The 25,870-nt window shown below is 41.9% G+C and overlaps 1 long non-coding RNA gene across 1 annotated transcript in view; it reads right to left on the bottom strand.

Annotated features, from left to right (window-relative positions):
• LOC309345395 overlaps nucleotides 1-25,388 on the bottom strand; it is a 49,068-nt gene extending 23,680 nt beyond the window's left edge. The window contains exon 1 of the long non-coding RNA XR_014158221.1: nucleotides 25,228-25,388. This is a non-coding gene — a long non-coding RNA (uncharacterized lncRNA). The remainder of the gene's footprint in view (nucleotides 1-25,227) is intronic.
• Nucleotides 25,389-25,870: the final 482 nt, after the last annotated feature.

Raw genomic sequence — 25,870 nt, 5'->3', positions numbered from 1 at the left:
GGGTCTCCAAGCACAGCCTGGGGAGCCATCTGCTAGAGTGCATCTGCTAGAGTGTATTTTTGGTCTTCTGAACTTCTCCCTTATGGACAACAGCCTTTTGGGACGCTGCTGGGGTGGTGGGAGACTAAATTCTGGACATGTTGGCTGGGCATTTTCATAGGATTCCATCTTTCATTGGAATGCCACAGTTTAACTGAACTATATAAAAGTTAGTTCTGTCCTGGTATTGCTCCACAAAGTTGATGAATTTTGATGGTCACTTGGAAGGGTGGCTGCTAAGCCTTGCTTTGGATGGTTGTTGAAAACACCCAACCACTCATACAGATAGACAAATCTGACCATTTGGGTTTCTCTTGGCTTCTCATTTTTTCAATCTTAAGTTCTCCAGATTTCCACATCAGTTTGCAACGTTTCTCTTTCTTTAAAAAATAAATCCTCCTGAAAATTCATCAGCATATTAATGTGAATTTATCCTAATAAACACATCTTTGTGTTTGACCTTATATGCAATTTCCCCCCAAATCCATTTCCCATAATATAATGCATTTTTGTATGTTACTTTCACTAATATACTGCTTTCTCTAATATACTCAAATATATGCATTTTTGTTCACATTACTTGGTTGGACAACGGCACTGCAAAATTCAAAGAAGCACCAGTTTTAAATAATAGCTGTGTCTCAGTTCACAGCTTGGTTTGGAGAGGGCGAATTTGGTAGGTTTGCCTTTAAATGTGAAATGGAATTAAATTTCTCCTCCATCCCTTTCCCTGAACTACAGTGGCTTCTGGGGTGTGAATCTGTTTTGCACAGTCAATCATGTTCATTTTGGAAAGCTGGCTTTCCTATACACACTTATCTTGAAGCAAAATCTGATTGAACTCAATTGGAACATGCCTAGGATTGCACTATAAGGAGCTACATAGTAGAGATTTATAAATTTATGAATGGGGCACAGAAACAGAAAGGTAGGCTTCCCCTCATCTTTCTGCCATAATACAAATCACCCAGGGGAACTGATTGGCAGAAGATTCAGGACAGACAAAAAGAAAAAAATGTCGTTGAAGCCACTTCCTTAAATGGCTTTAAAAGGAGATCAGGAACTGGTCTATAAATGGATATTTGCCACAGTAACTACATGGAACCTCCGGCTTCAGAGTCCTCCTCATCAGTAAAAGTGGGTTTTCGGAGAAATTTTTCACCGCTCCAAATAGTCAGAGATTTGATTCAGTATGTAAGTTTGTCTTACATTTACTGAATAACAGCAACAACATGTGTGTATGTCATCCAGGAGAGCTTTCTCTGTCATATGCTGAAAACACAACTAGCCACTGACACCTGAGATACTTGCATTTTTAGGACCCACCCTGTTCTTCTGGTTGTAAATTGTTTAAAATGATTTTTAATATTGTGTTTTATATTGTTGTAGCCTGCCCTGGGACCGTAAGGTGAAGTGTGGCCAAGAAATCCAATTAACTGAGTACCAATTTCTTAAGATACATCCTGTAAGCTTTTCTGCGAGAGGGAAGACTCAATAGTACATAAATCTTTAGTATCAAATTAAATCCAAAGCAAGATACCAGTCACTACTATGATCAGGAAAAACCCCAATGCATACTTTCATACTACAGGTATCTTCTGGAGATGAGTCAATATGAACGAGTTATTGCACAATAACCTGAGCCAGTACCAGCCTAAGTTTCCAAATACCTTTTCTGCATCTGAATAACAAGCTTTTTTGGAAAGTAGGAATTTAATCATGTTTGAGAGAGCCCAGACTGTGGTAAAATTTTGCCTGATCAACACAACATGAGGTAAAACTAATCCCATTAAGTGAGACACTTGGTCCATTTTTACACTTAATACATTGTTAAGAAACTCCATTTTATTCCTATAGTCATGATGACACTATGATTTGTATGAGTTTAAAATGCAAAACTGCACAAGTTATGTCTTTTTTCCATTATTTTTAGTAAGAGTTAGCAAACTGGCTACTACTGGCAGAAGCAGCAGTAAAGCATAACACTGGAGGGGGAAGGGGAGGAATAAATGTTAAGTATGTGTTTCAGTATGTGCTTTTGAATTATGGTGCTGGAGGAGACTCTTGAGAGTCCCATGGACTGCAAGAAGATCAAACCTATCCATTCGTAAGGAAATCAGCCCTGAGTGCTCACTGGAAGGACAGATCGTGAAGCTGAGGCTCCAATACTTTGGCCACCTCATGAGAAGAGAAGACTCTCTGGAAAAGACCGTGATGTTAGGAAAGATGGAGGGCACAAGGAGAAGGGGACGACAGAGGACGAGATGGTTGGATAGTGTTCTAGAAGCTACCAGCATGAGTCTGACCAAACTGCGGGAGGCAGTGGAAGACAGGAGTGCCTGGCGTGCTCTGGTCCATGGGGTCACGAAGAGTTGGACACGACTAAACGACTAAACAACAACAACAACATGTGTTTCAGGAATGAAGCAATACACACAGTCATCTAAAAGAGGGCTCTCTGTAAGACCAGTAAGTCCAGGGTCTAAAACTACCTAGCTTCACCACTGTTCAGAAGCATAGCCTGAAATTAAGGATAGAACTTTTTTCATGTATGCCACAATAGCAGCAAGAAGACTTATCGCAAAGTATTGGAAGATCTACCCACCCGGGAAGAATGGCAGATGAAGGTGATGGATTATATGGAACTGGCAGAAATGACTGGCAGAATCCGAGACCAGGGAGAAGAGTCGGTAGAAGAAGACTGGAAGAAATTTAATGACTATCTACAGAAATATTGTAAAATTAAGGAATGTTAGAAGGATGTTGGAACGAAGTTATGTGGTTTTAGCAGTAATGTTATAAAGGAGTATTTAAAGATGGATTATTAACAGGTGAGAATGTAAAGTTATAATATATTAAGATAAATTATTATGATAAAAGTAAAAATGGAAAGGATTTGCTGAAATAACTAATTGAACTAGAATACAAAAAAGGGAGGTGTGGGGAGGTCAGGGAAACAAGCAAATGAAAGTTAAGACATCGAAAGGTTGATTTGTTTTTAATTGTTTTTACTTTTTTGTATTTTGTATTTTTTGTTTTTCTCTCTTTTCTCTGTTTTTATTCTTGTATTTTAATATTTTAATAAATATTATTTTTTTAAAAAACAGAAGCATAGCCTGAAATTAACCGACAGCCTTAATAGGCTTCTCAAAGCTGTGTGTGGTTTGCCTTGGAGTCTTTGTAAAAAAACGTTTCTGGTGACTCACCTTTTTGTTTTGCAACAGTCCGTGACAGTCTTTTTAAAAACACACAACAACAGCTTGTCTGACTGATGTATTGAAGAGCAAGGCTATATTATACACTCAATGTATATTATACACTCAGTGTCTTGTCAGGAACTAAGCATCCTGGAGGATCCTTAACATCTGGAGAATCTGAAGATGTCTGGTCTGTGCTCATTCATTACTGCATCACAGGAGGTGATAGAGCAGGCATTTTATGCAAAAGCTGTTGACTAAGTTATTTTTTCTTGCTTTGGCTAAGGGCCTCACGTAAGAAGCTATATATATATATTTAAGAAAAGAAAAAAGAAGCTGCACTCCATTCTCTAACAATGCCGGTTCTTGAGGACAAAAACCAATCACAACTGTGCTCCAGCAGGTCTTAATTGTCATCAACAGGAAAAATAGGTAGGTCCCTGATCCAAGCGAGTTTATAACGTAAAAGAATGGTGTGGGGGAGTTCAAGCTTGCAACATCTACTTTGTTTTTCCCCCATAGGCCTTGTAGCCCATCAAGTGCAAATTAGTAGCCTAGAAATCTTGGGGGTGTGAGACATTATACGCTTAGAAGTAAGGAAGAGGATGTCTCTGAGTGTACTGGATCCCAAGAATTTGTTTTCAGTACACGAGGCAACCATTTTGAACACATTCAACTGGTGCACGGTGGCTGGTGCGTGGGTCCGTTTGGACCTGGAAGAGGGCCGAACAGGGTTCTTTGCAGTGGCTCCCCATCTATGGAACGCTCTCCCCAGGAAAGTTCACCTGGCGCCTTCATTATACACCTTTAGGCACCAGGCAAAAGCATTCCTTTTAAACCAGGCCTTTAGTTGATCTTATTGACATCCAATACCCTTTTAGAATGCGACTTTTTTGGGGAGGAGGGTTATTGGGTTACTGCTTTTGGTTTGATTTCATATGCTGTGATCTTGTTGTGAATCGCCCTGAGACCTCCAGGTATAGGATGCTGTATAAGTTGAAATAATAATAATAATAATAATAATAATAATAATAATAATAATAATAGGGTGGGGCGGGCTTATGTGTACTCTGCTGAGCTACGCGGGGGCCAGGAAAAATGGGGGCCTGTTCTAGACCTGATCTCACAGCCCTTTCACACAAAACCAGACCTGAGCTTGCAGTCCTTTCACACCCCGCCTAATTCTGGAGGGAAAGTTTTTGCTATGAAGTGCGAAATCCTTGGTGATCCAGTGCAAATCACCCAGAGATCTATCAATAGATCCTGTTCAGGTTTCTGCCTACACTGAGCAGTAATCTCAAGCTAGGACTCAGGTGACTACCAGAGCATGAATGAGAGATTTCTCTGAGTGGGAGGAAGAGGAAGGGCCAAGTGGATTTCTTACAATGCTGTTCAGGGAGTGAGGCGACTTGCTGACTGATTGAATGTGGGGAGCAAAGGAGAGAAGAAGAAGATGCATGCCTGTAATGTTCTAGGGGTTGCTTGTGCGTAAATTGGCGCCACGCTTGGCTGGGTTACCTGGGTGAACCCTTTCTGTCCGGACAGCCACTCATCTGTGGCTGCCTCAATCGCTAGCAGAATCTGTCAGTGGGCGTTTCTTGAACTTCTTTCAGCAAAGAAGCTCTTTGACGCCTAGTCTCCGCCTACTCTCCCTGTGCGGAAGCCTTCTGCGCAGGGAGGGCGTGGGCAGCGGAGGACCCGTGCTCTCCCCGCTGGTCTCCGGCGAGGAGTCATGGAGCCCCCTCGCCGATTCCCCCATCTGCCCCCCTTCTCCACTGGTGCTACGCTGATTTCCTTCCCCAGAAGATGGGCTGCCTCTCTCCCTCCTGGGACGCTCTCCAGCATCCCTCTGGAGCCCTCCCTCCTCCTCCGGCTCCGATGGCAGTTCCCTGACAATGCCCCATCAACAGTGTGAACCTGAGGATAGGAAGGCTGACATAGATGAGTCTGAGACATCCAGGTGAATAGGTAGGAAGAGATACAATACTAAAGACAGGAGGAAATGCCTGTACTAATAAAACCCTTGGCCATTTACTAAGCAAACACAGCATTGCTCAGTTCTTGCAATTACTTGTCATGTAGCAACCATTATTTTATGAAAAATCACTTCTTTTAAAATTGCTATAGTGTGCCAGAGATGCTTAGGTTAGATTTGTTAGATTGGATGGAAGTTAGCAATCTATCCCTTTTGATAGTGGGTGCATGTGGATATTTGGTGACTTTCAGGGAGAGGTGTCTTTCCTGGGGGCATTGTGTCCCAGAAATGCAGGCAGTGTAGCCAATGTACCTCGTGAAAAAAAGGCAGGAAGGAAGGAGAAATTTAAAAAATTAAATAACTACTTCATATTTAAAATAAGATAAAAAATACTGAAATTCACTCCCCACCTCCTCCAAAGCAGTAAGTGCAACAAAACATCTCTGAAAATATCAGGCAACTGATTCACTTCCAGGTAAATGGATGCGTTTCAGCAGGAAGGGCATTTGAAGGACAATTGGGTGGTTGAATCCTGCTTGTCTGTCTCAATCTTTCAGTACACGTGATCCAGTTTCTACTTCCCCACATCCACAAACACCTTGTAGTCCATGCAACAATGGTACCTCGGGTTAAGTACTTAATTTGTTCCGGAGGTCCGTTCTTAACCTGAAACTGTTCTTAACCTGAAGCACCACTTTAGCTAATGGGGGCCTCCTGCTGCCGCAGTGGGATTTCTGTTCCCATCCTGAAGCAAAGTTCTTAACCCGAGGTAATATTTTTGGGTTAGCAGAGTCTGTAACCTGAAGCGTATGTAACCCAAGGTACCACTGTATTTCCCTTTGTATTTGTAGGTCAAACTGTTGCAGCAGCAAAAAATTTACTTATTCATCAGTTCTGAGGAGAGGTACAAAGCTTCTCTCTGTAAATGAGCACAATACAGCTACTGCAGTTGCCTTCTCTGCCCCTTGAGTTGTCTCCTGATTGGAGGGGACATGCACTATGTTGTGGTCCTGTGTCATCTTTTGTTCTCTTAGATGTGGGTCATTATGCCTTGTCCTCACAGTAGTCTTTGGGCATTTTGTGCTATTCTGTGCTCTCACAGCAGCCATTTTGTGACTGGTCCCCATGGTCATTTCTCAAAATTTGAAATTTGCCCTTAAAGGTAGACAACCTTGTATTTATCACGAAATAAACCATAAAGAAGTGCCATGTGAGTGTCTCTGAGGAGGCTATTCAACAGTTGGGGTGTCACCACTGAGAAGGCTAGCAGCCACCCTCATTTGATAAGGTACTTTCAAAGAAGATCTTAAGATCTGGGTAGGCAATTACAGGAGAAGACTTTCCCCCTCCCCCAAACAACCCGATCCCAAGCTGCTCAACATTTTAGAGCTTAAAATCTAGACTTCCAAGTGGACCTCAACATGGAATGGAAGCCAGCACAGTTGATAAAGCACTGATAAAATATGGTCAAAATGTCCAGAGCCAGTTAATAATCTTGTGGCCTTATTTTTGAACTGTCATTTCTGAACCGTCTTCAGTGTCAGCCCTACAAAGGGTGCACTGCAATGTGGAAGGTTATGACAAAAGCATCTCCTGTGAGCCCTTCATGTCTAAAACAGATATTTTGTCCAGCAGAACAGGAGTTTCATATTTAACCTGCAGTGAGTTTGAAAAAGAAATAATTCGTTTACATTTCTCACATCCTCAAGGCTAAAATGCAAAAGGAATGAAGCAACAAAGAAAATCATGAATAGTACATTCTGTAAGACAGAAACTCCAAAGAAGAATGCATTGTAGCATGTATAAAGAACCAGGGAGCAAAGCCACATTTCAAGGTGAGATCAAGCGAAAAGAGTTCAGATATGCTATATAACCTGTAAAGAGGGCTTGACTCCTTAAGTTAATCACAAAATGCCTTATGGCATCAAAATTTAAATAAATGTATTTTATACGCTGTGAAATGTACCTTTGAACAGAATTTTATCTACCTCTAGAACAGCAAACTCATAACTTACTGACAAAAGGAACAAAGAGGGGCAAAAGACTTCGGGAGAATCATGGCAGACACTCAATGGAAGCATTTTCTTTGGAAAGGATTAGGCCTAGTTTTCACAGAAGGCCACCATCTCGCTGACATTTTGTTTTTTTCTGTGGAGAAGTATTCAGTGATGTGAGTCCTGAACTGCAGTCTGAAGTGGTATAGTGGGCACTTCCTGTCTGGCTGCCATGGCGAACCACTGTCCCTATGCCAGCGGAGCCTTTCCGTGCAGCTAATTGAGGATATATGGGAGTAATTATCCTCCCCCCAAAACCCCAGGGGGGGCTGCTTCACCCGCTGCTTCACCCGCAGATCGTCCGATACCTGCCGCCCATTCTGAAGGAATGCGGGGGGCAGGGGGAACTGGATGCATTGCACCACGCATTTCGGCAACTCCCCCAAGCTGTTGCCATGAGCAGAGGACACCTGTTTTATAAGATAAAATTTGGACTTAACTAACAGGCATGCTCTGAACTAGGGGAGATAAAGTACTCTGCTAACTGATTCAGCCACTGGGTGCCAAGGGTTCGACCTGGAGAAGGACTTTCACTGTAACTATCGGTATGTTGGGGGAGGTGACCCTCCATTATTTTCTCTTGATATATTTTGCATTTGCTGCTTTATTCAGCAAATCTCCCCCGAAGGACTGTCTGTTTGAAATATGCAAGCGGGACTGAAAGAGTATCTTGCTATCGTTATTGTTATGGTTTAACTCCAAAATTGACTGTATGAAAATTTGATTATGATTCTGGCAATGACCCTTAATGGAATGACAAAAAGAATATATGATGGGAGCTATGGCATTTTTACTGAGGCATCAGCTTGTCAGCAGCTGGAACAAGATCACAGAAGGGAATTTTGGATATACGCCCGGCGCTAATGGCGGAAGGCACATCTCCCTCTGTCTTGGATGTGACGCACTAAGAATTGCCTTTGTGTGCAGAAAGTGAAAGTGCATTGATGAGAACGCTGGATTACAACAGGACAATAAAGAAGAAGAGAATTAAAATATTTCACACAGAACTACAAAGGATTAATCCACTTGTTAAACGAACTCAGAGGCTGTTAAAAATAAACGAAGGATGAACATTGGAAATGTTTATAGGGACTATTTGGGCTAATTAAGGAATGCAGTACAATATTAGATCATCACTCCCCAAACTTCAGAGCATGGGAAGTCACCCAAAGATATATAATTTGGCATGATTATTCGGCTTTTTTATTTTATTATAATTTGGAATGTTTTAATAAGGTTTTTATTGGACTGTTAAACTGGAAAACTTAATACAGTGGTAAAGGTAAAGGTAAAGGTACCCCTGACCATTAGGTCCAGTCATGACCGACTCTGGGGTTGCGGTGCTCATCTCGCTTTAATGGCCGAGGGAGCCGGCGTTTGTCCGCAGACAGCTTCCGGGTCATGTGGCAAGCATGACTAAGCTGCTTCTGGCGAACCAGAGCAGCGCACGGAAACGCCGTTTACCTTCCCGCTGGAGTGGTACCTATTTATCTACTTGCACTTTGACGTGCTTTAGAACTGCTAGGTTGGCAGGAGCAGGGACCGAACAACGGGAGCTCACCCCGTCGTGGGGATTCGAACCGCCGACCTTCTGATCAGCAAGTAAGTCCTAGGCTCTGTGGTTTAACCCACAGCGCCACCCGCGTGCTGAATACAGTGGTACCTCAGGTTAAATACTTAATTCGTTCCGGAGGTCCATTCTTAACCTGAAACTGTTCTTAACCTGAAGCACCACTTTAGCTAATGGGGCCATCCACTGCCGCTGTGCTGCCGGAGCACGATTTCTGTTCTCATCCTGAAGCAAAGTTCTTAACCTAAAGCACTATTTCTGGATTAGCGGTGTCTGTAACCTGAAGCATATGTAACCTGAGGTACCACTGTAAATATCATTTTTTTAAAAAAATGAAGTGGTATAGTGGAGATGCAGGTATGGCATCTCAGTGATGTGGGCCTTAACCAGCCCTCAGCTCTGCGGCTGCTGTTGCTGAATGCCAGGTCTACTTTGAGTAGGACTTCTGTCGTCCATGATCTGATCTGTAAAACTAATACCCTGTTGTGTTAGCAGGGTGGAGTTGGTCTCACCCAGCTGTGCCCACCTGGGTACTCGGTGCAGCATCAGGGTAGACTGGGGGAGGAGCGTTGCTGTGGTTTGCAGAGATTGCATCTCTCTCTTGCTCTCTGTCAGTTACAGGGAGAACTAGAGTGCTTGTTCCTGGTACCGGGCAGTCGGGACAGATTAGGGATTCTGCTGGTTTACTACCTGCCTTGTTGCCCAGCAGTCTCCCTGCCTGAGCTGACAGACCTGGTCTCAGAGACAATGCTGAGGACTCCCAGACTCCTTCTGGGGGATTGATGATGCAACTGGCTCTAGAGTGGCTCAGGACTTCATGGCTGCCATGACAACCATGGGGTTGCCCCAAGTTGTCACTGGCCCAACACATGTGACAGGCCACACTCTGGACCTTGTTTTCTCAACTGGGCAGGAAGAGGGTGAACTGAAAGTGGGGAATCTTGACATCAGTCCCTTGTCATGGTCAGATCACTTCCTGCTGAGATTTAGGCTCTCAGCACCTTTTTCCCTCTGCAGAGACGGGGGACCTATCAGCATGGTCCACCCTCAGAGACTGATGGATCCAATGACATCCTTCTCCCACTTTGTGGAGCCCACTTGGCTCCCTGGTATACTCCAGAGCTTAGGGAATGGAAACAAACTGGGAGACGGCTCAAATGTGAGTGGAGGAAAACTCCAGTGGAATGCAATCAAACACTGGTGAGGGCTTATCATCAAGTCTACCTACTGGCGGTGAAGGCAGCAAAGAAGGCATACTTTGTTGCCTCCATTGTCTCCTCACTATGCCGTCCGGCAGAGCTTTTCCAGGTAGTGTGGGACCTTTTACACAGTCTGGCCCAAAGGTGGTGGTAGAACCGACAGCAACTCGTTGAGAAAGCATTTTGATGACAAAATCACTTGTGTCAACTGAGGTCTTCACTCCACTATTACAACAGTTGGATTCTCAAGGGATTTCCAGAGCACTGTCTAGTTGTGTTCTGTTGGGTGAATTCCGGTTAGTAAGGCTCAAGGATGTGGATAACGTGGTTGGATCAGTCACTTGCACTCTGGACCCATGCCCCTCTTGGCTGATAAAAACTGGCAGTGAAGGGACAGCTGGCTGGGCTAGGGAAGTGATTAATGCCTCCTTGTGAGAGGGTGGGGTCCCTGCCTGCTTGAAAGAGGCAGTGGTAAAACTACTCCTCAAGAAACTCTCCCTGGATTTGAAAAATCTAAGTAACTACCAGCCAGTTGCCAACGTATTTGTGAGAAGGGGGTTACATTTTATTATGTATTTTGTATTTTTCTGTCATGAACCGCCCTGTGATTTTCAAATGCAGGGTGGTATACAAATTTGATTGATTGATTGATTAATTAATTAATTAATTAAGATTAGAGAGGACATCTAAGAAGTCTGACCTCAGACTTGCCTTTTTTGGTTTGAATTATCCCCATCACTAGTAACTTTAGAAAGGGAATTCATTCACTAGGCTGATTGACATGGTTGAATTTTTGCAGACTTCTAGATGTATTTATATTGACCCTGTCTATAATCTGAATTTTCTATACAATGGTACCTCGGGTTACATACGCTTCAGGTTACAGACTCCGCTAATCCAGAAATAGTACCTCGGGTTAAGAACTTTGCTTCAGGATGAGAACAGAAATCGCATGGCAGCGGCACGGCAACAGCGGGAGGCCCCATTAGCTAAAGTGATACCTCAGGTTAAGAACTGTTTCAGGTTAAGAATGGACCTCCGGAACGAATTAAGTATGTAACCAGAGGTACCACTGTACTGCCATATTTATTTATTTTCTCACACTTATATCCCTCCTTTCTTCTGTCAGGGAGCCCATGGCAGTGTACTTGCAGTTTGCAGAGAGTCACTTGCTCAGGTGTTTACCAGACCCAAACCTGCTTAGCTCATCAAGCTAAGTGGCCTCATGTGTCTTCAGACTGTATCTTGGGCCATATTGTTTAAACATTGCCTTCTCTCTCTCCGCTCCCTCCCCCCCAACTCCTTCATTGTTTAATGAAAACACAAGATAAAAATTAAAAGGCCATTTTCTCAGTGGCTGAAGAAATATCAAGTGTTTGGGTAGTTTCTCTTGTGCTACAAAATGTCCAGAATCTCCAGAAAATATAAAAAAGCTACAAAAACCTATGAAAAGTAAACAAAAAGCTCAAATGTGATAAAGACTGCAAAACCACAGGAGGAAAAAAAACACCACTTCTTGCCAGTGGACTCCATTAGGAATAAAACCAGAGTTCAAGGCCTCCTCTGAAGGATCAAAGAGATCAGATAACCAACAGGAATAAAAATGAGGATTAGAAGCGGCAGGCAGAAACCTAGGCAGGAAAGCAAACTGAAGCAGCTCTCAGAAGAAGATAAAATCGTTATGGACATTGAAACTTTTGTGCATAGTGAAGTTGAAATCATGTGCACAAAAATTCAAATTGAGTATTATTTTTATTTGTTGTTTAAAAATCTCCACAACTGCCTGGATAAGCCATTTGAATGCTTTGCAAATAATGGCTGAACGAGTAAGCTTTATTTGACGATGCAGCTGTTATTCAATGCTGAAACTTTGAGTATCTGTTTTGCTTTGATGGGTTTTATTTTATTTTAATCGCTAAATCTAAAGTGATGGCAGATACTGTCTAGTGTGAGAGGTTGTGCTCTTCATACATGCAACCAAAATCATGTTGATTGCCACCTCCTCAAGTCAGTAGTTTGGGTACGTGATTAGTGCCTGGAGGTGGCAGGGGCTCAGAGCAGGTCTAGGGGTGGAGCCAGGCGGTGGAGCTTACAGGTTTGTGGTAAGTTCAGGGGTGGTAGAGCTCTGTGACTAGGGATGCTTGGCTTTACTGTGACTCTACCGAGTCACCTGGCAGAAGGAGCAACATTTATTGCAGCTTTGTTGTGGCTTTTTAATAACAATAACAACAACAACAACAACAATTTATTTGTACCCTGCCCATCTGGCTGGGCTTCCCCAGCCACTCTGGGCGGCTTCCAACAAAGATTAAAAATACATTAAAATGTCACACATTAAAAACTTCCCTGAACAGAGCTGCCTTCAGATGTCTTCTAAATGTCAGGTAGTGGTTTTTCTCTTTGACATCTGATGGGAGGGCATTCCACAGGGCGGGCACCACTACCGAGAAGGCCCTTTGCCTGGTTCCCTGTATCTTTGCTTTTTGCAGTGAGGGAACCGCCAGAAGGCCCTCAGCGCTGGACCTCAGTGTCTAGGCTGAATGATGGGGGTGGAGATGCTCCTTCAGGTATACTGAGCCGAGGCCATGTAGGTCTTTCAGGACCAGTGTCATGTGGTCTCGGCGTCCACTCCCAGTCACCAGTCTAGCTGCCGCATTCTGGATTAGTTGTAGTTTCCGGGTCACCTTCAAAGGTAGCCCCACGTAGAGCACATTGCAGTAGTCCAAGCGGGAGATAACCAGAGCATGCACCACACACATAAAAACAAATATCAGTCAATTTGTCTCATTTGAATGTATTTTTAAGATAATCCATAGACCAGCATGTATTTTGCGAGATCTGTTGAGGTTCTAACAGACTTTGCACTCTCAGAATACATTCAAGGCACAAACTTACATGGCACTGTCCTTCAGTTTGTCTGGAGGTATTCTTTTCTGCATTGGCCTACCTAGCTCAGTGAGTCTGCTAGACCTAGCAGCTGTCAGTCTGGGAGTCTCTCTGAGAAAGAGTTGGGGCCTGCCCTGTGACATCTGTTAAACTGAGAAACAACTAAGTACCGTATTTCTCTGTCTATAAGACTACCCCTATTTTTGGGGACTCAAACTTAAGGAAATGGGGGGAGATGTCTCAGAGTTGTTGAGCTTTTTTTCTGGAGGATTGCCCAGAGTTGTTTGAGCTTTTTTTTTAGGGGGGGGGGTTGCCATAAATCGCACACACGCACACATTGCCCAATCCACCTCCCATCTGTCCCATCACCAGCGGAAGTTGCCAATCGTCTGCCCACCTGCCGGAGCATCACAGAATCAACACCATCCATTGGCGCAGTAACCAATAACATGCACAATAGCTGCTGACAGCCATGGCAGCAACCAATCCACCCTATGCACTACCCATGTATAAGACCACCACCACTTTTTAGCATGATTTTTAAAGAAAAAATCATGGTCTTATACACAGAAAAGTACAGTAAGTAAATCAGTACTGTAAGAACTTAGCGGAAGGATCAAGCAAGAAGAAACTAGAGGGAAGAGGAGAACTGTAGCTGCAGGGGACAGTTTTTGGAGTCTTTGCTGGCTAAGACAAGAACAAGCCAAGGTCTGACACTGTACAGGGATGTTTTGAGCCTAGCATGGGGGTGTGAGAGGTTTTTCTTTTTTCTTTTCTTCCCCCCCCCATATGTATGCCCCACACCCCCTGAGCCCACAGATACCCAAACAATAATACCACATCATGTCAAGAGTTGTCTTATTTCCTCTGTGAGCTAAAAGGAGTCAGTACTGAAAAGTCTGCACTTTAACAATTTATTTTGTGCTTTTACCCTGTATTTTTATCTTGTGCACCACCATGAGAACTTCTGGTGAAGGATGATGAAACTGCAACTGATACAGAGTGTCAGCAAAGAGCAAAGCAATCTTTGTGTGCATTTGGCCTTTTTATTTTAGTGTGGGGTGGAATTTGTGCATTTGGAAAAACTGCTTTTAAAAAAACCTAGAGCAGATTTGTGGATGGCACAGAATTTCAGTGATGCAGTCTTCTTTCCAAAGTTCAATGTCTTGGATCATAAAACTATCCTAAATGTGTGGGTTTCGTGCAGTGAAATAGTTAAATTCTAAAGTCAAAACTTTCAAATGCACAGCAGCTTGAAAGTTCTGCATTCTTCCATGCTGACCTAACCTCTCCCCTGCCTTTTGTGTTGTGTGTTTTCTGACGTCAATCGTAGATAACTCTTGAGAATTAGGAATACGATTAAACAAGACACAAATAGAAATACTTCCAGATTGGGTTCCTTCTTCCCTTTGCACATTCCATTTCTATGGCTGGCTGTTTGGTTACCTAGGAAATGGCAGCAATAAGAGGAATTGGTGGGCAGTTGGAGTTATGGGTGGCGTTCAGATAATATGAGTTGGACCAACCCGGTACCATTGACCTATTTGTAATAACTGGGGATTTCATAATGCATTTCAAAGGAAAGGTTTGAAGTGAACTTGCCATGTGACAAGATTTCCATTAACAGCTCCAATGAAGCACTATCTCTGAGCAGGACCCAAAGAAGAGTAGAGTTTGGATTTGATATCCTGCTTTATCACTACCCTAAGGAGTCTCAAAGCGGCTAATATTCTCCTTTTCCCTTCCTCCCCCACAACAAACACTGTGAGGTGAGTGGGGCCGAGAGGCTTCAGAGAAGTGTTACTAGCCCAAGGTCACCCAGCAGCTGCATGTGAAGGAGCGGGGAATCGAACCCGGTTCACTAGATTACGAGTCTACCTCCCTTAACCACTACACCACACTGGCTCAAAGCCTTTCCAAGTCCCATTTAATTTCAGCAGGAGAAGTAAGCAGGTGTTTCCTCTGTCTCCTCAAAATCACTGGGACTTGGAAGTGGCTGGGCTGTGCCCTTTGTCTTTATGGTGTTCCCCTCAAATTCACATGAGGTTCACAGGCTCCTTTTTTCTCTCTGTCCCTGACTAGCGCCAGGAACAGTGCAACGTCGTTCGTAGCTTCCGATTATTGTTAGGATCTTCTGGAAGATTTCCCTGGGAGCTCTCCAATAAGCAAAGCAAGCCTTTTCCCATTCAAAATGGAACATCTGTTCAGCTTTGTTTTATCATTTGCCATTTGCATTGCACTTTCAGAAACAAAAATGAAGTCAACCACTCCAATCCAGCAGGGAATTCGTGGATGAAAAAAGAATATTCTCCACCCACACATATCAGAGTGCAACAGGTCACATCTCATGATAGTAGACCGCATATGAAAGCTTGTGTGTTATCCGATCTGAATCCTACATGACCACTCATGTTACAGTGTGTGTATCTGTGCTCATGATTCCCAGAATGGAAGCAAATGACTCATTCTCTTGTGTGCAGTATTCTTGCTTTGATTAGCAGTTATCTCAGACAATAATCTTGATGGCATGGTAGCTATGGTGGTGTGTGTGTGGGGGGGGAACCTCATAGAATTCTGTATAATTCCCTCTGTTTGTGATGTTCAGCAGTGAGCACTGATCCTTAAGTAGCCCAAATGGCATGACCCATGCACATCAAAAGGCCCAAGGGAACCCGAGGTTTGCAGAAGTACAAAAAATGCTTAGTGGGGAGACAATCCCTCAGATGGAAGACCAAACATTGTTGTATAAGGGGTGTTCCCCTTTTCTCTCTTCCTTTCTAAATGGTTTTCAGCCACATCCACGCTTTCTGTTCTCCCCACCACCACCGTCCCTACTGCCTCCAGCTTGGGTATCATGACAGGGGGAAAGTTAAATGAAGGCTCTGAGTTCTGTCATATCCTGTCAGTTCTACTAGTTTTTGAACAATTCAGCAATTAGAGCTGTTAGTTAAAAGGTAAAGGACCCCTGACAGTTAAGTCCAGTCGCAGATGACTCTGGGGTTGCGGCATTCATCTTGCTTTACAGGCCAAGGGAGCCAGCGTTTGTCTGCAGACAGTTTTTCTGGGTCATGTGGCCAGCATGACTAAGCCGCTTCTGGTGCAACGGAACACCAAAACCAGAGCAGCACACGGAAACACCATTTACCTTCCTGCCGGAGTGGTACCTATTTAACTACTTGCACTAGAATGCTTTCGAACTGCTAGGTTGGCAGGAGCAGGGACCGAGCAATGGAAGCTCACCCCATCGCAGGGATTCGAACTGCCGACCTTCTGATCGGCAAGCCCAAGAGGCTCAGTGGTTTAGACCACACTGCCACCCGCTGTTAGCTAGGCAAGCAAAAATGACTATCAGCCTCTACCACCAACAGGCAAAGCAAGGGTGTAGATTTTCTTGGAAGCAAACCAGCCGGAAGTCCCCATATTGGATATGCTATAGCCTGATTGAGAAAGCATGTTATTTAGCTTTGGAAATATTGGCTGTAATCAGATGCAAATAGTGGTTTTTTTAAAATCAAGGGATAGTCACTATCTTATATCTCAATTTTCAACAGCGTTTCAAGTCTGCGCTGGGAAATGTGCTGTGCTCTGTGAACTTCTCAGTTTGTCAGTGTTTCTTATAAAAAGCAGTGTAGCGCTGGAACAATCTGTTTGTTTGGGTTCTGATAAATGCCTGCCTCTGTCTAAAGCAGAGATGTAATGCTATCGCTTACAGTTAATATACACCCTGCGGTACTTCCCACCTACATTAAAAGGCTCTCTGCTATGACACTCTTTTTTCCTTTCTTTTTGCTTGAAGGCCATTGTGTATTGTTCCTTACCTAGTCTCCCCCTCATCATAATCACCATCATTATAAAAGCTCTTCATACATCTCAAAATGATTGGCTCCCAAAGATGAGGTTGCACAGACGCTCAAATGAATGGATTTATTTGTTTCTGGCATAATGTAGCCAGTGTGCTTTTCTTTTTAATCTAATTTTGGAACAATGTTTGGGTACAATGTTACACTGAAATTCTAGTTATATTCAACAGATGGTGCTGTAAAAAGGAGTTCAATGTCTATAAAAACATACAAGATCTCAGGCTAAAGTCATAACTGGAATACAAACTGGTTTGTTGATGTTTGTTATTGCTTTGTGGTAAGGGGGAGGATCCAGAAATTAAAATGAAATGGCTCAAATGATTCCCAATTTTATTCTATGGCACGGAAAAGATATTGGAGAAGGTAAGAGACAAAAGTGGGAGCATAAATTTCCATTGAATCTTATTTTTGTTGCTAACACACATGGTCAAGGATGAAAGGATGAGTGCCAAATTTTATGTCTAGATTTATAATTGAAACTCTTCAGGAGAAATGTTGGGAAGAACAGCCTCCAGATGGCTTTTAAAAACTGAAGCTTGCTGTCCAAGCCAGTTTATATGGGATGGGTTTTAATGGGTAGGAGAGGATATAATAATTGCAATTAATTGCAATTTATCCCTCCAGGTGCCCACGTGTGTCGGTAGAACAGAGTTTCAAATCCCATCCTTAGCAGCAAAGTTAAAAGCAAAATGCTGATATTCACAGTATAACCAGCTTCAGGCATGTCAAAGAGAGAAAGGAACTGGAAGTGCTATATGCTTCTTCCTTTCCAGGAGAGGAGGGGAAATGACATCACACTGAGTCCTCTCTACCAATTGTAGTTCTATGGTCTGAGTATCCGTCTATCAGCAATACAGCTCTGTGGACTTAGCCCCTTCTCAGGCTAACTTGCAGGAATATGCATTTGTTAGGTTTGGCCGCTAATCTCCCCTACAGTGGTGCCCCGCAAGACGAATGCCTTGCAAGACGGAAAACTCGCTAGACGAAAGAGTTTTCCGTTTTGGAGGTGCTTCGCAAAACGAATTTCCTATGGGCTTGCTTTGCAAGACGAAAATGTCTTGCGAGTTCCTGCAGGTTTTTCCCCCTCCCCCCCTTTCTAAGCCACTAAGCCGCTTATCTGCTTATCTGCTAAGCCGCTAAGCCGCTAAAAGCCGCTAAAAGCCGCTAAACCGCTAATAGCGCTAATCCGCTAAGCCGTCACTGGGCTTGCTTCGCAAGACGAAAAAACCGCTAGACGAAGAGACTCACGGAACGGATTCTTTTCGTCTTGCGAGGCACCACTGTAGTTTAGAAGCATTACAGATGTACCGGTATATCTGAACCCACATACATGTCCACCCCATATATAGACCAGGGTGGATTTGATTTAAATCAAATCGATTTAAATCACAATTTAAGTCATGATTTAAATCACTAGTCAGTAAGACTCGATTTAAATCACTTTTTTACAGAAAGACTCATTCTTGCTGGTATAATCTTAATATTTACAACCAGATGAAGGTTTCATTTTTGGAATAATAAATTGTCAGAGTAGTTTTTACAGTTATATCCAAAATTACTGATTTGGTTATACTATTAGAAATACATAGACAGATAATTATGAATTTATTGTAAGTTAACTGTTTATATTTGGACAACTTTTCTGCTATGCTTTATTTGAAGGAGAAAAATAATCATTTCCTTAATAAAAGCTTAAACAATTTATTTAACTGAAACAATAACATTATAGCATATGTAGCCATGTTCGTTAACTGATGTGGTTAAACTTTAAAAAACAAACAAACACAGACTGAGCACCATCACCCACCTCTTTAGATTTGCTTCTACATTCAGGTGCCTACTCAGTTAAGTGCTAGTGCAGTTTTTGGAACCCAGTAAGATTTGGAAGAGGTTGGCAGCCCTAAAGTGCCTTCAGCACTTGACTCAAGTCTGAGTTGCCTAGACATGCAACTGACTTGCACAATTATTACACAAAGATCTGAAGACTGAAGTCGTACCTTGGTTGTCAAACTTAATCTGTTCCGGGAGTCTGTTTGACTCCCAGAACCATTCAGAAACCAAGGTGCGGCTTCCGATTGGCTGCAGGAGCTTCCTGCACTCAGTTGGCAGCCATGGAAGCCATGTTGGACGTTCGGCTTCTAAAAATCATTCAAAAAGCGGAACAGTCACTTCCGGGTTTCGATCATTCATGAGTCGAAACCTACGAGTACCAAGGCGTTCGGCAACCAAATGTATTCTGCTCACAAGGTTGCACTTTCATTTTACTGCCTCACACTTAGCTACTTGTGCAGATTAAGATTTTCCCCTCAACTCTGTATGTTTATTTTATAACATTTTTCCTGTGAAGAAAAGGCATGTTACCCCTGCAGACACAAATTCACCCTTTTGAGAACTGCAAAAACAAGCATCTGTAATAGTGTCTTCTCGTTAGAAAAAACTGCTCCCCAAAATCTTACAGAAACCTCTGGAAGACCATGACATAGTGAATGGATTAATGGAATTAATTTACCCAAAAAATTTAAACATTGCATATAAAGCCTTATGCTACACAGTTAAAAACAAATCCTTGTTTCCTGATGAATAGCCTTTGGACTATAATGTAACTTAAATAGAAATATTTTTGCTCCGAAAGCATTTTATTTTTAAAAATCCAATTTTTTAAAAAAATCCAATTTAAATGAAAAAACCACCAATTTAAATTTTTAAAAAATCTGATTATTATTTTTTAAATCATTGATTTTTATCCACCCACTGATATAGACCCAGTGTGTGCTCTTGAGAGGAATGGAAGCTTTCATGTGGAGTCAGGACATGTGTCTGTTTAAAGTATGCATGCCTAAGAAAGAACTTGTTGCACCAGGAAGCAGAAAAAGATTGGTTTAATACACAAAAATGAAAGAGACAGAGTGTGTGGTTGCTACTTTAAACAGGACTGCAAATAATCAGTACATACACAAGCCTTAGTCCTAAAGAGTAAAAGAATCTCTAATCACCCAAAACACAAAAGAAAGTGGCTGCAGCGATGTGCTCACACCGAAAGAAAGAAAAATAGAGGAAGGGGTGGTAAACCTGATCTTGGAGCACATGGAGTGCAGAGTCAGGGATTTGAGATTTGTGCCTTCTGCGAGAGCTAACCTCTCCCCTTCAAAACCCTGTGACAGCAGTGGTGTGCTAGAATGTAGTTCTGCTGTGCAACTATCAGTTCAAATAGGAGGCGCAGTGAACTGGAGAGGAGTGCCGAATCCTACTTCTGCTTTCTGCTTCTAACCCTGAAATCCCTCCTGCAGCAGCCATGCTCTCTGCAGCAACTGTGGCTCAGAAACCGGAAGGAAGCTCACTTGGGATAACTGCAATGGGGATGGTAGTGGTTATAGTGGCCAATGCATCAAGAAGAAAACGTTTTCAGTACCCAGTATTCTTGCCCCCTGGTTCTCTTCCTTACTTTGCCTTTCCACTTTTCCCACGGTGTGCCAGATCTGCATTCTCACACATGGAAGCAGCAGCAGATTTACATACAAGCTTAACAAGCTATAGCTTGGGGCTCCACTCTCTTGCGGGCCCCCAAAAAATGTAAAGGAAAAAAGAAACTGGATGTGCATTTCCAAAATATAAGATAAAAAACAAATAAAATCAAACCTACATACAGCAAGAGTGTTTTGTGTTGTGTAGGCTCCTATGATGTAAGTAATGGGCCCCATCTGTTAGCCTGCTCCCTAAAATATCACTGGTTTGCTCATTTCTATATATAGGGTGCCTACAGTTTGCATGGACTGGTTGCATGGCAACATGCAAATGGCTTTAAATACCTAGTAGGTCCACAAATTGTCATATAGCATATATTCAACATGAAAAACAGCGACAATTTATTGTTGACAACGGACAGCTGGACATAGAAATGGCCCCATTATCTTCAGTAGCTGAGGGCCTCAACAAACCGAAATCCGGCCCTGCATGGAAGGCTGCATTCTAGTTAGCCCCTTAGCACAGTGAGAATTAATACTGCAAGACACACACGGTCTCAGTTCTGCTTACAAACACTTTTGGGAGGCAACACAGGATCATTTGTGATAAATTCTATCCTTAGGTTCTATCACCTTTCCTACTCATGGGCAATGTAGAGCGTTGCATCTGGAAATTCGATACCACTACACTTCCCTCTGTTACTGACAATGCCCTTTTAAAATTGCGATAGTTGATGCTTCTATGTAGCCACAGTGGCGGAGCTTCATGCACCGACACCGGTGGGCAGAGAGCAGGCAGGGATGGAGCTGGCGCGTCTCCCAGGGGCGAGGCGCACTACCCACAGAGGCATGATGCGTGTCCTGGGGGCATGGCACGCCGCCTGCTCCTCTTCCTCTGCCCCTGTGTAGCCAGGTCCAGGATCAACAGGTTCAAGCCTTGGCATCTCCAAGAGGAACGGGGGGAGACCCCCTACCTGAGCCGCTGCCAGTCAGCTTAAACAATATTGTCCTAGATGGACCAGTGGCATAAGGTAGCTTGCTTTCCTTGTTCCTGTGAGTTCCTGGTACCTTTCCACAGCAGTCGGGGCTCTCTAGCACTGAGGTACTGGGCTGCCAACCCTCCAAGTGCACTTCTGCAGGGAATTTATCCCTTACTCCCTAGATCTCCTTGCCTATTAATATTAAGCAGGTTCCTTCATTGTTCTGTTTTTGACACCCACCAAAACCTCTTTTTGTTTCAGCAAACCTGCCTAGATATGTAATTTTATTGCATATATTTGCTGCAAAACTGTTCATTTTTATCTATGTTTTGAAGAATTTCATTATGGCTACTTGGTGTTTGGTTGTGTTTTTTTAAAGGTTTAACAGAATCTTTATTTTACCCCCTCCCTTCCATTTTTATTTATTTTAATGTAGACAATACACATGAAAGTAGAATGCAACCAACCAAATAACAAAGAACCAAATATTTTAAGTATTTCATTAGGAACACTTATGAAAATAGTGCATCAGTTCCAAGAGCATGAAATCACCTACTATTTTTCATATTTGCAAGGATACCAGAGAAAAAAAGATAACATGCCTTGCAGGTAAGTACATGTCAAAGGAAAAGGGGATTAACAAGGAACAAATTATAAAATGGAAGTGTTATGAATTCCAAAGTCTTACATACTGGGAGGCGGGGCTAGTGGGTTGGTTTTTTTTTTAAAAAAACAAATCACTATTTTCTTTTATATTGTTTTATGCAACTTAGCGGTTTTTCTGATTAAGTGGCATATTAATCTTGTTAAATAAATAAAATAACCTCCTCTGCTCACCCTGTCTTGTAAAGTGAAATTTCTTTTCATGTGTCAGAGCTGCAGCCTTCTTATGTTCAGGGGGCCTTGGGCAAATCGACCTCTGGTAAGCCCTGTCGTCTATCAGTCGCCCTTGCTGGTAGCACTCCAAGTGGCTCTAAGCCAACCTTTTAATTCCTTACAATCCATGTGCAGCCACATGGTCCAAAGGCTGGCCAGAAGCAACCACGTGGTCCTGCTTAGGGCCAGACCACAAAAGTAACTACCGTACGTTGGGTTCAAAGCAGGCATCAGCAGTGCTCCCTGCCAGCTTCACAAGAACATCAGCCGGCCCTGCTTACTCCAGAGCAACCTATCTGGTTTTAATGGTACTACAGTGGAGAAAACAAATTCCACTCAGAATGTGAAAGGTCATCCTACCTGGCAATTTGTGTTACGTTCATTGCCAATTTGGTAGAGAAAGAGACCACACTGTTTCCTTTCTTTTTCCTTTACAACAGGTCCTACAAGATAGTTCAGTTTTCTCAGATGAATATGGAAGTGCTTTCCATTGCTGACAGTAGATTTTTCCTAAAGACCAATTCAGATAACTTTTTATTCATAGACACACATGAGTTAAGTGGTCCCACCCTGCTGCTCTGTATGTGCAGTTAAGCAGTCAACTGATTGCTATACACACACATTTACCATACACTTAAATTTCTCTAAAGTGTGTCATAGCCCTCCGTCACCTCTGAGGAAATGGGATTTGTAAAGAAGCAACATGGACAAGCCCGTTGACCCGTGTGTGTGCGTGTGTGTCAGAGTAACTGCAAAGCTGAAGGCTGAGGCTAACATATATTCAAGTTCAAATATTCTGACTTGAGGGTGGATTAGAAGTTAGAAAAAGTTGAGGAAGTTACAGAAGTTGTAGCGGTGTAATTTACTAGTTAACCAAAAAGGTTTTATAGGTTATTATATCAATAGGGCAAAGATACCATTTCTAATTAAAAATTAGATTATGGATGAAAATAGATTTAAGCAACAGGGTTACTTTGTTGGCATATGAATCATGATTTATTTTGAGTGCAAATCTATCACTGTTTCTTTCATTCATTTATTAAATGTATATTCCACTCTTCCCGCCAAAGGAGCACAGGGTAGTAAACACATCTGTTATTAAAAAGCAAAACAAAATAAATAAATAGATAGATAAAACATATTTAAAAATTGTTTAAAACATCTAAAACCAATAAAACACAATAAACATCTAAAAAAAAAAAAATAAAGTTCAAATATAACCAAATCAGGTGTCTGGAAAGGCCTGCTGAAACAGAAGTGATTTCAGCTCAATCTCAATAGGCCAGGAATTCCAATGTATAGGTGCTGCCACACGAAAGGAATGACTCCTCACAACAAACATGTACAACAAACCTATTTATTTATAAAGTTTATATTCCCTTTAGATGCTGTGCAATGTAGTTTTTTAAAAACAACAAGAACAACAACAACAACAACAATTTGTACAGCAAAAGTTAAGTTGGTCTGGCCAATAAAATAAGAAACCAATTATATATATACACCATACATAGTTCCAGGAGGTGTGTTGTGAAGCTTTAATGGACTTCAGCATTATATTGGATGGATAGATGGAACGAACACACACACACACACACACACACATATCTATACACAGAAAACAACAGTGCTAAACTTAGAACACATCACTGTGCAAGGAAACATTGAGGCCTAGTCTCATTATCTGTCAACTGCTGAGTGTACGTTGGTGATTTATTTTTAAATTGAATAATGTGCATTTCAGTTCTACTAAAATATATCAGTTCTACTAAAATATATAGTAGAGTTCTGAATCAAAATAATTGCCACCACTACCTGTTTTCTTTTCCAGCCCTGAAATGCATCTCTCCTGTGTTTGTTTGATTTTTAAGTAACACATTTAATGCCCTGCCCATCAAGGCTGCCATCTTAGTTGGTATATGTATTGTTGTTGTTTAGTCGTTTAGTCGTGTCCGACTCTTCGTGACCCCATGGACTAGAGCGCGCCAGGCACTTCTGTCTTCCACTGCCTCCCGCAGTTTGGTCAAACTCATGCTTGTAGCGGTATATGTGTATGTAGACCAGAAATCATCTTATTGCCTTTGAATTAGAATATGTAGGACTATCCCACAAAAGGATAATATTCCATACAAGGATGAAATCCAGCAAAAGCTGAAATATGTTTTGGCCAATCATCTCAGAAAGTCTTAAGGCTGCTCTCATTAGGCTGATTGTCGTACGTACGTACTCAGTGTTTTATTTTGAACTGGCCACTGTGTGGGTAAAATGTAGGAATGGAAAGAAGCCTTGAGATGTGTGCATTTTAAAACAAATGTTTAAGGATACCTTCTTTACTCATATACTCAAAGAAATACAAAAAAATTAGCTGGAGTGGTCATTGCAGTTGAACAGTGAAGAACAAACTTAAAAGACAAGAGAGTTTAAGATGGATAGTTGCTACTTCAGTCTTACTGCTTGTTGCTGATGTAAACCAACTTTTTGAAGAAGTTGATGTAAGATTATGATCCCTCCCCTACCCCCCTCAAACTGGCTTAACTAAAAGACTTTAAATGGATTTGAATAATATAAAGGTTTAATTAAGACTTCTTTTCTTTTTGTAGCAATAGTTAAATAAGTATATTGCTAAATTTCAGTAATGAGGAAGAAAGAAGAGCTCTGGAAAAAATGAGCTTTGGACAAATACTTTATTAACTGGACAAATACAAATATCAAAAGTATTTTTAATTTACTTGGATTTTTGTTAACTGCCTTAAGGTTTTGCTAGTAAGAATAGTTGCTCAGTTAACTCAAGATAGAACTTTCCTGTAAGGAACTGCACACATTTTTTTCTTTTTGTTTTAGCTAAAAAAATATGGCTGAAGACTATATCTTTATAAAATTCTTTAGATAAATATACAAACTTAAATTCAAATCCAAAAGCGTGCATTTCTTGTAGTGGCAGCAATTCTTAAGGTAATCCATAATTCATGAAAAATGGCTAATTCTCTATATTCTTTATGGCAGCAGGACATTCAAAGCTTTAAAGATCAATTTAAATTCAATTTTTAAAGTCCAAACACACTTTCAATACAATTCATGCAGAGGGAACACCATATAATTTTATATAAAATAAAGTAAAGTTTCTGATGCATACCTTCAAACATGCTGGAAACTCTTTTTCATCTGTTGTAGCGGTCTCATTGTCTCTCTCTGAGGCACACAGAATGCTTTAGTAATTTGCACCGGCCGAGTCTATGCAGAGATCTGAAGTGGGAAAACTATTTGCATATCTTAGAACCCTAAGAGCTTAGAGCTACTTTACTTTATACCTTTTCCCTCTGCTAGAAGAACAAGGGATATCTTTTAATTGGGACCCAGATTCAAAGTGAGGTGCAAAACCAGCCTAAGTTGGAAAAAAAACAAGACATTTCTAACTGTATATAAAAGGTATGCCCCTGAGCTCAAATTCTAAACTATTACAAAGTTTTCAGGGGTTTTAAAAAGAAATGTTTATCCACCCAAAAGCGTATTTGGTCTGAATCTGCTCTCCAATTAAAAGAATGTACAAGTTTTTGAAAGCTAGTAAATGCAGGCTGCTGATGGAACCGCAACCCTTTGTCTACTAATTTGTCGAAGTCTGAGAGGGAGCAGCAACATTTATACCAGTACAAGATATCATTTGACCATGGAATTAAACCTCAATGGTTAGTTAGTGATCTCTCTCTTCTCAGACCATGGCCTACAGTTACTTTTTGAGAAGTGGGAGAGCTAATTACTCTACTGTCTAGTAAAGAGGC

The sequence above is a fragment of the Podarcis erhardii genome (assembly GCF_964252035.2).
Source record: "Podarcis erhardii genome assembly, chromosome: 1".
In the NCBI taxonomy this organism is placed as follows: Eukaryota; Metazoa; Chordata; class Lepidosauria; order Squamata; family Lacertidae; genus Podarcis; species Podarcis erhardii.
Note: the sequence above shows the minus strand (reverse complement) of the source record. Positions and strands in the feature narration are given on the sequence as shown.